Genomic DNA, 11,411 nt, shown 5'->3' on the forward strand with positions numbered 1-11,411 from the left:
TACTACTGTTGCTACAGCAGCTGACACTATTGTTGCTACAGCTGCTGATACTACTGTTGCTACAGCAGCTGACACTACTGTTGCTACATCAGCTGATACTACTGTTGCTACAGCAGCTGATACTACTGTTGCTACATCAGGTGACACTACTGTTGCTACAGCTGCTGATACTACTGTTACTACATCAGGTGACACTGCTGTTGCTACAGCTGCTGATACTGCTGTTGCTACAGCAGCTGATACTACTGTTGCTACAGCTGCTGATACTACTATTGCTACAGCTGCTGATACTACTGTTGCTACAGCTGCTGACACTACTGTTGCTACATCAGGTGAAACTGCTGTTGCTAAAGCAGCTGATACTACTGTTGCTGTAGCTGCTGACACTACTGTTGCTACAGCAGCTGATACTACTGTTGCTACAGCTGCTGATACTACTGTTGCTACAGCAGCTGACACTTCTGTTGCTACAGCAGCTGATACTACTGTTGCTGCAGCTGCTGATACTACTGTTGCTACATCAGGTGACACTACTGTTGCTACAGCAGCTGATAATACTGTTGCTACATCAGGTGATTCTACTGTTGCTACATCAGCTGATACTACTGTTGCTACAGCAGCTGATACTACTGTTGCTACAGCAGCTGATACTACTGTTGCTACAGCAGCTGATACTACTGTTGCTACAACAGCTGATACTACTGTTGCTACAGCAGCTGATACTACTGTTGCTACAGCAGCTGATACTACTATTGCTACAACAGCTGATACTACTGTTGCTACAGCAGCTGATACTACTGTTGCTACAGCTGCTGATACTACTGTTGCTACAGCAGCTGATACTACTGTTGCTACAGCTGCTGATACTACTGTTGCTATAGCAGCTGATACTACTGTTGCTACAGCAGCTGATACTACTGTTGCTACAGCAGCTGATACTACTGTTGCTACAGTAGCTGACACTACTGTTGCTACAGCAGCTGATACTACTGTTGCTTCAGCAGCTGATACTACTGTTGCTACAGCAGCTGATATTACTGTTGCTACAACAGCTGATACTACTGTTGCTACATCTGCTGACACTACTGTTGCTACAACAGCTGATACTACTGTTGCTACAGCAGCTGATACTACTGTTGCTACAACAGCTGATACTACTGTTGCTACAGCTGCTGATACTACTGTTGCTACAGCAGCTGATACTACTGTTGCTACAGCAGCTGACACTATTGTTGCTACAACAGCTGACACTACTGTTGCTACAACAGCTGATACTACTGTTGCTACATCAGCTGATACTACTGTTGCTACATCAGCTGATACTACTGTTGCTACAGCAGCTGATACTACTGTTGCTACATCAGCTGATACTGCTGTTGCTACAGCAGCTGATACTACAGTTGCTACAACAGCTGACCATCACTGTTGCTATAGCAGCTGACACTACTGTTGCTACAACAGCTGATACTACTGTTGCTACAGCAGCTGATACTACTGTTGCTTCAGCAGCTGATACTACTGTTGCTACAGCAGCTGATACTACTGTTGCTACAACAGCTGATACTACTGTTGCTACATCTGCTGACATTACTGTTGCTACAACAGGTGATACTACTGTTGCTACATCTGCTGATACTACTGTTGCTACAGCAGCTGATACTACTGTTGCTACAACAGCTGATACTACTGTTGCTACAGCTGCTGACACTACTGTTGCTAGATCAGCTGATACTACTGTTGCTACAGCAGCTGATACTGCTGTTGCTACAGCTGCAGATACTACTGTTGCTACAGCAGCTCACACTACTGTTGCTACAGCAGCTGATACTACTGTTGCTACAGCAGCTGATACTACTGTTGCTACAGCAGCTGATACTACTGTTGCTACAGCAGCTGATACTACTGTTGCTACAGCAGCTGACACTACTGTTGCTTCAGCAGCTGATACTACTGTTGCTACAGCTTGCTGACACTACTGTTGCTTCAGCAGTTGATACTACTGTGTCTACAACAGCTGATACTACTGTTGGTACATCTGCTGATACTACTGTTGCTACAGCAGCTGATACTACTGTTGCTACAACAGCTGATACTACTGTTGCTACAGCTGCTGACACTACTGTTGCTACATCAGCTGATACTACTGTTGCTACAGCAGCTGATACTACTGTTGCTACAGCTGCTGATACTACTGTTGCTACAGCAGCTGATACTACTGTTGCTACAGCAGCTGATACTACTGTTGCTACAGTAGCTGACACTACTGTTGCTACAGCAGCTGGTACTACTGTTGCTACAGCAACTGACACTACTGATAATTTAGCAGCTGATACTACTGTTGCTACAACAGCTGATACTACTGTTGCTACAGCAGCTGATACTATTGTTGCTTCCGCAGCTGATACTACTGTTGCTACAGCAGCTGATACTACTCTTGCTACAACAGCTGATACTACTGTTGCTACATCTGCTGACACTACTGTTGCTACAACAGGTGATACTACTGTTGCTACATCTGCTGATACTACTGTTGCTACAGCAGCTGATACTACTGTTGCTACAACAGCTGATACTACTGTTGCTACAGCTGCTGACACTACTGTTGCTACATCAGCTGATACTACTGTTGCTACAGCAGCTGATACTGCTGTTGCTACAGCTGCTGATACTACTGTTGCTACAGCAGTTGACACTACTGTTGCTACAGCAGCTGATACTACTGTTGCTACAGCAGCTGATACTACTGTTGCTATAGCAGCTGATACTACTGTTGCTACAGCAGCTGATACTACTGTTGCTACAGCAGCTGACACTACTGTTGCTTCAGCAGCTGATACTACTGTTGCTACAGCTTGCTGACACTACTGTTGCTTCAGCAGTTGATACTACTGTGTCTACAACAGCTGATACTACTGTTGCTACATCTGCTGATACTACTGTTGCTACAGCAGCTGATACTACTGTTGCTACAGCAGCTGATACTACTGTCGCTACAGCTGCTGACACTACTGTTGCTACAGCAGCTGATACTACTGTTGCTACAGCAGCTGATACTGCTGTTGCTACAGCTGCTGACACTACTGTTGCTACGCTGTTTGTACTACGCACCTTCCTACTCCACTACATCACCCCCCCCCCCCCCCCCGTGATCTAAAAAAAATCTAGCCGTCCCGGCTACGACGACACTTCGACCTCTGGGTAGTGGAGTACCTTGGACATAACAATGAACACAACATAACAACACGCAGAGTCAATGGAAGATCCGTCCTCGGGAGCGAGTTCCAGCTGCCGGCCCATTTCCCCTACACGGGACACCGTTGGGCAAGGGCGGGCCACGCTCCTCCGTTAAGTGAGGGCTGCTCCTGGTCCTCGACGCACACCAGTCCCTGTCCCAGCGACCATCTGCCGGCGGGGACCGTCCCTCGTCCCTGCGCGGGCCGGACAGCATCTCGAGGTTGCGGCCGGTCAACCGGCGTCCGGCCAGCAAACCTGCCAGAACCGCCACCCTCGTCGAGTCAATAGGGATGGTCCTGCAGGCACACGGGAGGCAGATTTCTGAGACGCGTACACATGCGACCTCCTCACAGGCTCGTCGGACGCATCCAATACAGGCCGCTCTGGGGTGGGAGGTGACGCGTCATACGGCAATGCAAACTTCTTAAGGCGCGACGGGTGAATTATACCATATCCGACGACCGAATCGAATCCGTACACTTTGGTCCCGGAGAACCTCAACGACCTCAACGGGCCCCTGCCAGGCCCGATGGAACTTTGGAGACGTTCCCACCGGTACCATGGGGCAATGCAACCACGTTTTGTCCCCAACACACCACGGCTCTCGAGGCCGCTGCGTACCATGCAACCGTTCATTGGCGGCTTGTCGTCGCGCCGTGTTACCCAACGAGGCCTCCCGAGCCACTCTCAGACGGTCCAATGCCACCTGCATGGGAGCAGGCACCGTCGATGACTTCCCCTGTTTCTGTACACCCAATTTGTCCAAAGCCGGCGCTTCTGGTTCGCGCCCATACATCAAATAAAACGGCGAGTACACCGTCGAGGCATGCGGGGCCAGTCTATAAGCGGCCAGCGTCGCCGCAACATGCAGGTCCCAATCATCCTGCGAGGCACAAACCTGGTGGCAAAGCGTAGACGTCAGCGTCCTATGCAGGCGCTCGGCCATCCCGTCGGTTTGCGGGTGGTACGGGGACGTTCGAATCTTTTTGGTCCCCAACGAATCACACACCTCCTTAAGCAATCGTGACGAAAAATTTTTGCCCTGATCAGTGAGCAAGTGCTCTGGGGCACCCTTATCGAAACACATATCCCTGCAAGAAAGCCTCTGCGATCGACGCCGCAGATTGGTCCACCAGTGGGCCATGCCATAGGCCAGCGAGTAAGGTACTCCACCCCGACGAGCAGATACCCATGCCCCCGGGGGGTGACGGGAAACGGACCCAATATATCTAGGGCGACAATTTCGTTGACACGCGAAACCCGTATCGATTGCAACGGTACACGATAGGGTCGCGCCAGCGCCTTCGGCCGCGCACATTCGTGGCATGCTTTTACAACTCGCTGAACATCGTTATACATCCCCAGCCAGTAGAATTCTTTCCCCAAGGTCAGCGCGGTCTTTTTCTCCCCTAAATGCATCAATTTGTCATGGGTATCACTAATGAGCTTCCCGCGAAACGCAATCGGAACAACAATACAGAACTTTTGTGCTTCAACATCCCAGCGAACGAGGAGACCATCGACGACTTTTAGAAAGGGGGCGATCTTCCGATCCCCTTGACCAAGAGGCACGAAGCCTCATCCTGGTCAGGGAGGAGTCATCCGCCTGTAAGCATTTCCACTGACCTAACGTCAACCCCAACAAACCCGATCCCACAGCGGGAATCGCTTCTGGCCGAATTGAATCCGCTGCAGCGACCATTGCCGGAACGCCCTGCAGCGGCGGACACTGACACGAGCCAGTCGGTTGCGGCAATCTCGACAAGGCGTCAGCGTTGACATGACGCGTCCCCTTCCTATGCTGGATCGTGAAAGAGTACTCCTGGAGGGTCTCGAGCCAACGGGCCATCTGTCCCGACGGCTGGTCAACTCGCAACGGGTACTGTAGTGCCGCGTGATCAGTGCGGATCAAAAAATCTCTGCCGTACAAATACGGTCGGTACAGTCGAACAAAGTGCACGATGGCCAGCAACTCCCTGCGCGTTACACAATACTTCTGTTCAGCCGGGGACAACACCCGGCTGCCATACGCCACAACTTTTTCAACACCATCCACCATTTGCGACAAAACCGCGCCTATGCCCGTATCACTGGCATCTGTGTCAAGAATAAAGGTTTTCGTAAAATCAGGGTGTATCCAAGCGGTGGTGCGTCCGCCAACGCGGCCCACAGCGCCTTTAACGACCGTTGTTCTACATCTCCCCACTGAAATTTCATACCCTTACCAGTGAGCCTGTGCAACGGCCTCGCAATCGTGGCAAAATCCTTAACAAATCGTCGGTAATACGACGCGAAGCCCACGAAGCTACGCACCTCCGCTACCGTTTTCGGTACCGGCCACGTTCGCACGCAACTCGTCTTCTCTGGATCAGTGGCCACCCCAGATGCGCTAACAACGTGCCCTAAATATTTAACCGACGTCCTTAACAAATGGCACTTTTGGGGTTTAAATTTCGATCCAGCGCACCGCACTCGGCCAAAAACGGCACGCAACCGTTGCAAATGTTCGTCAAAATCCTCACTGAAAACAATTATGTCGTCCAGATATATTAAGCACGACTCCCACTGCATTCCTGACAACACGAGTCCCATTAATCGTTGGAAGGTGGCCGGCGCGGAGTGGAGCCTCATCGGGAGTACATTGAATTGGAACAACCCTTGTGATGTCCGAAAAGTGGTCTTGGGTTTAGACTCCTCATCCAGGGGCAATTGCCAAAAGCCCGACAACAGATCGAGGGTCGAAAAAATGTTCGCGCCGGACAGGGCGTCTAGTGAATCATCAATTCGCGGGAGCGGATACGCTTCCACCACAGAAACCTTATTTAGTTTTCGGTAGTCAACACAAAATCGCATGGCCCCATCGCGCTTTTTAACGAGTACAATAGGAGCTCCCCACGGGCTGGATGAAGGAGAAATGATCTCCTGCTCCAACATCTCATCAACGGCTCGCCGAATACAATCTTTCTCCAGCGGACTTACACGATGGGAATTCAATCTGATTGGGGGTGCATTCCCAGTGTCGATGTGATGCCGCAACAATGACGTACACGACCCACGTCATATTTACCTGAACTGAACACATCTTTAAATTCCACGGGCAACCCATGGAGACGCGACTGTTGCACAGGCGCTAGTTCGGGGTTTTGCATATAAAGATCTCGCAACCAGTCCGGAACATCTCCATCACCCGGCAACATCTCACTCTGTCCCGTTGCCAAACACGCCTCCCCTTCCAGACCCGGCGCTGCAGTTGCATGCGCTAACGTGGTACCCTCCTGAATGACGACCCGGTTCGTGTCCCGCGTTTACAATTTGTATGAAAGGGTCGCAATTTGCCGGTACAATAGTCAAAGCCCCTACCAAAGTGGGCATCCGTGATACAGCATTTGAGGGCGTCAGCAATATACCCTCCTGTTGCTCATCGAAAGGCAACTGTTTTTTAAAGCGCAGCGGCACAAGCATCTGCGTGGCAGGCGGAACGCGAACGGTGCGGCTCACCACGGCCTGTACCACGGCATTCGCAACCGCGAACTTAGAAGGCGTTTACAAAAATTTCAGACATTTCCCCGATGGCAATTCCAAACACCCCTTCTCTATCGAAATTTTAAGCGGCATCCTTTGCAAAAAAATCCATGCTCAGCAAACACGGTACCGCCAAGGCCGTGGAAACCAAAACATTCCCCGTAACGCTCACTTCCCCAATTTGAATCGTCGCGACCATACGTCCCATAATACCGAGGCTGCCACCATTTGCTGCTATGCACGGCCCGTCAAGCGGTTCTAGGGCCTGGGGCGAAGTTGGCAACGAGCGAAAAGTTTGTAACGAGATAAGGGTCGCAGAAGCCCCCGTATCAACAATAACCCTGGCCATCACCCCTTGAATAAGTGCCATCACATCCGACGACCCCGGCGCAGCTCCCAAAACACGATGCACCAACGCGCCCCACACGTCCTGACCTTGCGCAACATACGAATGAGATGTGAACGGGTGAGATGACGCAGATGGGTGATGTGGAAAGAGCGACCGTGTATTGAATGCATCGCGACTCACCCGGAATCCCCGGTCCTGGGGGAACCCTCGGTTGTAGCTGGTCGGCGCCCTTGGAAGGCCACCCCCTTGCGCCGCCAGCAGTCGCGGGCGAGATGTCCTCTCCGTCCGCACTCGTAGCACGTCCGCTGCGTGCCACCTCCATACACCGCGGGACGACGCAGCGTGCCCGCGGGTGGCACCCCGGCCGCCGCTGCAATCGGCGGCGCCTCGCCCACCGCCACCGCGCTCTCGGACGCGGCAGCGCTCATCAGCAGCGGCTGCGCGCCCACCACCGCTGGCTCGTCGCGGAGGTCCAGGTTGACTTGGATGTTCCTGGCGATCTGTAGAGACGACATGTCGTCGTCGTTGTTGTATATAGCACTGTAGTAAACAGTATACACGTGGTCACAACACTATAGTACTATAGTAAACAGTATACACGTGGTCACAACACTATAGTACTATAGTAAACAGTATACACGTGGTCACAACACTATAGTACTGTAGTAAACAGTATACACGTGGTCACAACACTATAGTACTGTAGTAAACAGTATGCACGTGGTCACAACACTATAGTACTATAGTAAACAGTATACACGTGGTCACAACACTATAGTACTGTAGTAAACAGTATACACGCGGTCACAACACTATAGTACTATAGTAAACAGTATACACGTGGTCACAACACTATAGTACTGTAGTAAACAGTATACACGTGGTCACAACACTATAGTACTATAGTAAACAGTATACACGTGGTCACAACACTATAGTACTATAGATAAACAGTATACACGTGGTCACAACACTATAGTACTATAGTAAACAGTATACACGTGGTCACAACACTATACTGTAGTAAACAGTATACACGTGGTCACAACACTAGTACTGTAGTAAACAGTATACACGTAGTCACAACACTATAGTACTATAGTAAACAGTATACACGTGGTCACAACATTATAGTACTGTAGTAAACAGTATACACGTGGTCACAACACTATAGTACTATAGTAAACAGTATACACGTGGTTACAACATTATAGTACTATAGTAAACAGTATACACGTGGTCACAACACTATAGTACTGTAGTAAACAGTATACACGTGGTCACAACACTATAGTAAACAGTATACACGTGGTCACAACACTATAGTACTGTAGTAAACAGTATACACGTGGTCACAACACTATAGTACTGTAGTAAACAGTATACACGTGGTCACAACACTATAGTACTATAGTAAACAGTATACACGTGGTCACAACACTATAGTACTATAGATAAACAGTATACACGTGGTCACAATACTATAGTACTATAGTAAACAGTATACACGTGGTCACAACACTATACTGTAGTAAACAGTATACACGTGGTCACAACACTAGTACTGTAGTAAACAGTATACACGTAGTCACAACACTATAGTACTATAGTAAACAGTATACACGTGGTCACAACATTATAGTACTGTAGTAAACAGTATACACGTGGTCACAACACTATAGTACTATAGTAAACAGTATACACGTGGTTACAACATTATAGTACTATAGTAAACAGTATACACGTGGTCACAACACTATAGTACTGTAGTAAACAGTATACACGTGGTTACAACATTATAGTACTATAGTAAACAGTATACACGTGGTCACAACACTATAGTACTATAGTAAACAGTATACACGTGGTCACAACACTATAGTACTGTAGTAAACAGTATACACGTGGTTATAACATTATAGTACTATAGTAAACAGTATACACGTGGTCACAACACTATAGTACTATAGTAAACAGTATACACGTGGTCACAACACTATAGTACTGTAGTAAACAGTATACACGTGGTCACAACACTATAGTACTATAGTAAACAGTATACACGTGGTCACAACACTATAGTACTGTAGTAAACAGTATACACGTGGTCACAACACTATAGTACTGTAGTAAACAGTATACACGTGGTCACAACACTATAGTACTGTAGTAAACAGTATACACGTGGTTACAACATTATAGTACTATAGTAAACAGTATACACGTGGTCACAACACTATAGTACTATAGTAAACAGTATACACGTGGTCACAACACTATAGTACTGTAGTAAACAGTATACACGTGGTTATAACATTATAGTACTATAGTAAACAGTATACACGTGGTCACAACACTATAGTACTATAGTAAACAGTATACACGTGGTCACAACACTATAGTACTGTAGTAAACAGTATACACGTGGTCACAACACTATAGTACTATAGTAAACAGTATACACGTGGTCACAACACTATAGTACTGTAGTAAACAGTATACACGTGGTCACAACACTATAGTACTGTAGTAAACAGTATACACGTGGTCACAACACTATAGTACTGTAGTAAACAGTATACACGTGGTTACAACATTATAGTACTATAGTAAACAGTATACACGTGGTCACAACACTATAGTACTATAGTAAACAGTATACACGTGGTCACAACACTATAGTACTGTAGTAAACAGTATACACGTGGTTATAACATTATAGTACTATAGTAAACAGTATACACGTGGTCACAACACTATAGTACTATAGTAAACAGTATACACGTGGTCACAACACTATAGTACTGTAGTAAACAGTATACACGTGGTCACAACACTATAGTACTATAGTAAACAGTATACACGTGGTCACAACACTATAGTACTGTAGTAAACAGTATACACGTGGTCACAACACTATAGTACTGTAGTAAACAGTATACACGTGGTCACAACACTATAGTACTGTAGTAAACAGTATACACGTGGTCACAACACTATAGTACTGTAGTAAACAGTATACACGTGGTCACAACACTATAGTACTATAGTAAACAGTATACACGTGGTCACAACACTATAGTACTGCAGTAAACAGTATACACGTGGTCACAACACTATAGTACTATAGTAAACAGTATACACGTGGTCACAACACTATAGTACTGTAGTAAACAGTATACACGTGGTCACAACACTATAGTACTGTAGTAAACAGTATACACGTGGTCACAACACTATAGTACTGTAGTAAACAGTATACACGTGGTCACAACACTATAGTACTGTAGTAAACAGTATACACGTGGTCACAACACTATAGTACTATAGTAAACAGTATACACGTGGTCACAACACTATAGTACTGCAGTAAACAGTATACACGTGGTCACAACACTATAGTACTGTAGTAAACAGTATACACGTGGTCACAACACTATAGTACTGTAGTAAACAGTATACGCTCGCACGGATGTTGACTCTACGAGTGAGGCACGCCGACTGAGACCGAGCATGGGAGACGATTACCCACAATCCCGTAGCGAGAGAGAGAGAAGAACCATTGATTCAGTTGTGATCACGTGACGCTCGGCAGACAAAGCGTATACTGTGTACGTACTGCTCGTATTGCAAGACATCGCTCGTTTATCAAATTATTATTTATTTAAAAATTCTGCTCGTCTTGCAAAACACTCGCAGACCAAGTTACTCTCAATCCAAGGTTTTACTCTGTATATTGGAACGGACAAATATGCTCAAAATTTCCCCCCCCCAATATCTTGCTATAAAAATAATTAATTGGTATGCTATGTAAATTTAAAAAAAAACTATTTGCTCAACCTTTGCCACAACATCTGGACTTGTCTTCATATAAATCAATGCATAATTTCTGTTTATACGATTGTGCTTATGGTCGTACTTTATTAATCCCTAATCTCTGCCATTACATACAATGAGACAAGAAATGGTGATAAAAAAAGTAAAAACAGAGCGATGGAATACAATACACTATTAGACATTATTGTAAAAAATAAATGAAAAGACCATCTCATGTGTTAGTGAATTTTTAAATATTTTAGGCAGGAAACTAGTTTTCAAATTTAGATATTTTTTCTGGTTTGGGACCCCCAGACACCCTGGAAGATTTGGTCCCCCCCAATGGTGATTCCATGGCTACGGCCTAGCTACAATACCATCAAAAGCCCTGGGCTCTGGGTTGTTGTTCGTGCTTTCGGAGTCCCTGACTCTCTCCTCACAATCATTAAGGGCCTTCATGATGGTGGGCAGGCCCGGGTAAAACTACGTG

The sequence above is a fragment of the Petromyzon marinus genome, chromosome 83, assembly GCF_048934315.1.
Source record: "Petromyzon marinus isolate PM22_M1 ecotype Great Lakes invasive population chromosome 83, UKy_Petmar_22M1.pri1.0, whole genome shotgun sequence".
Taxonomy (NCBI): Eukaryota; Metazoa; Chordata; class Hyperoartia; order Petromyzontiformes; family Petromyzontidae; genus Petromyzon; species Petromyzon marinus.